Source organism: Cynocephalus volans, chromosome 4 (genome assembly GCF_027409185.1).
Source record: "Cynocephalus volans isolate mCynVol1 chromosome 4, mCynVol1.pri, whole genome shotgun sequence".
NCBI lineage: Eukaryota > Metazoa > Chordata > Mammalia > Dermoptera > Cynocephalidae > Cynocephalus > Cynocephalus volans.
The window spans coordinates 156343816-156346586 of record NC_084463.1 but is presented as its reverse complement, the minus strand read 5'-3'; positions in this window follow the sequence as shown (position 1 = coordinate 156346586).

The window sequence follows — 2771 nt, the reverse complement described above, 5'->3', positions numbered from 1 at the left end:
AGAGGACTGTCTACTCTGTACCACATGCATGGTGTCAGGCACTGAAACACAGAGGAAGAAAACACAACCCCTATCCTCAAAAAGCCTCTAGTCCAGTGGAAGAAAAAGGCAAGTAGGCGGGCAGTTATGACATGAGTCACTGCAGGGGGTTGTGAGGGATAACCCAACCTTGGGAAATCAGGGAAGACTTCTTGAAAGAGGTGACATTTGGGTCAAGTCTCGCAGGACAAATATTACCGAGTCATGGAAAGTTCTAGGCTGGAAGAGCAGCATGTGCCAAGTTCCAGATGAGGTGGCTAAATGCTATCTGGGCCCAACCATATATGTTTGTGGGTGATGGCCTTGGCCCACAGTTCTGAGTCTCCTCAGAACGACAATTCAGCTCCCCAGCCCCTTACACTGGCAATCAGCATTGTAACTTGTGCCCTGGGTGACCATCATGTCTACCTTCAGACACTACCTCCTCTATGTGCAAAAGGAAAATCACCCCTACCTTCTCCCCAGCTAAGCGTGTCCCTGGGACCTTCCCTGGTAAATCCACCCCAGTCCCTGTCCCCCACCTACCTTAGGGATGGAGCATGGGCAGAAAAGGAGAAATGCACCTCTCTTGTCTTCCTTTGCTGCTTTCCTCTCCTCGTTCTCTGCAGGCCACAGTTTTTAGAAGCTTTTCCTTTCATCCACTACCCCTGAAGATCACTGATGGCAGGTCAGCCCTCTCCTTTATAAGACTCAGCTCTCTGGGATGGCATCGGTCATATCTGCCAGCCTAGTGACCTTACCAACAGAAGAAGGAGCTGGGTCTGACATGACCTGCCACTTCACAGCCACACCGTTGTGGCTGGTGATCTTGAGCTTCCACCAAGTAGAGGCGGAGGCAGCTCAAGCAAAGCATCTTCTCCAGTCTCTGCCTACCTCATCCACAGCACTTTGTCCCTGACTACAGTGACTGAAACAGGATCTGGGGTGGACAGCTCTGCTTTCTCCCCATCACCTTCCAGTCTTACACCTACCTCCACAGGCTTGTCCCACCCACTATAAAGTGTTAAAAAACCAATTTTTTGTGGTTTCTACAGCTTTTACAAGACTCAGTTTATCTTAGCTTTTAACTTTGCTGATGCTGTCCTTCCAAATATTGTCTTGGGACGTTCTTTCCATTCATTGACTCAACCAATACTTACCGAGCACCAACTGTTTGTCAAGCACTGAGCAGTCACTGGAAGTAGAACAGTAAAAAGTTAGAAAAGGTCCTTGACCTGATGATGGAAGGTCTCTTCTACTATGGGAGACAATAAACCAGTAATTGAATGAGAAGTATATGCTCTGAAGACAGTAAAACGGGACAAGGTGACAGAGAGGATGCTGAGAATCCAGTAGGCGACTGCTTAGATAGGATGATCAGAAAAGGTCCCTTTGAAGGGGAGACATTTCAGCTGAAACCTAAATAAAGAGAAAGCCATGCAAAGACCTGGAGGAAGAGCAGTTCTGGCAGCGGGGACAGTAAAGACAGAGGTAGGAAGGATCTCAGCGTGCGAGGAGAACAGAAAGGAGGTCATCTGGACCTGAGGGAACTCGGGGCTGAGATGAGGTGGGAAGAGGGCAGGAGCCAGGGGCTTGGAGATCAAGGTGAAGGCTGGCTCTTGTTTTTCAGTCTGCCAGGGGAGTGCTGAAGCCCGGCTGTGATTTACTCTGAGGTCATCTTCCCTCTCAGTCTCCCCTCACTTGTGGGTCCTCTGTGGCACTGTGGGCCTCTTGAAGGCACCCCGACTTCCTTCCCCACATAGCATTTGCACAATCTGAACTGCATTGTGAGTTTCCCCTGTCACTCAGTGGTTTACCCCTAGTTCAGCTACCCTGTGCCCAACACCCCCTACCTCCCTTCTCCCGGCCTCCCCCAGGTCTCAGTCTCCCCTCTGAGAAACGTGCGTGCATATGACCTTTCCAGTTCCATCCGTCTAGCCCTGGATTTTGACTGGAAGAGAACGCAGCAAAAGTTGGATCCTGGCAAGAAACGAAAGTGAAAGAAAATATTCCTGCAGGCTCCAGGGAGGCTGGAAGCGGTGCGGGTGGGGGTCATAGGCGGGGGAGGATGGGACGTTTTTAGAAAGCTGGGCGGACAGGGGCCCTGTGACCCAGGCTTTCACTTCTCCTAAGCACCCAGGCAGGACCATGTGACGCAGGCCAGCCACAGGGGCGGGTGAAAGGGGAAGGAGGGTGCCCAGAGTTTCTTAAGAAGCAGAGAGAGGGACAGAGGCTGAGCCCAAGGCAGAGCCAGAGGGGACTGGGAGGGGACGGAGGCAGGCGGGAGCAGGGAGGTGGTGGAGGAGACAGCAGGGACAGCAGGGCCGGTGGGGCTGAAGGAGTCCCCCAACCCAGTGTAGGCCAGGTGTCCTAAGGGGGGCGGACCACAGTTAAGAAAGGGCGACCAACCGGGGAGGCCAGCAGGAAAGAGGGGGGAGGGGCAGATAAGTGAGACAGCCGGGGGTGGGGGTGGGGGTGTGTGTGTGGGGGGGGCTCTGGGCGCAGAGAGGGGAGGGGAGGGGGAAACAGGGCGGGAAGGGTTAGGGGTGGGAGGAGGGGAGGCGGACGGTCGAGAATTAGGGAGAAAGTAGTAGAGTCCGGGTAGTGAGCAGAGGGTCCCGCGGGAGGCACAGGGGACAAGAGGTGATAAGGGGGAGAGGGGGAGCCGAGAGGGGGGAGAAAGGAAGGCGAACCGGTTTGGGGGAGGTGCGGGGGGGAGGAGAGCTGCGGGGGGCCGCGGCGGGAGGCCCGGG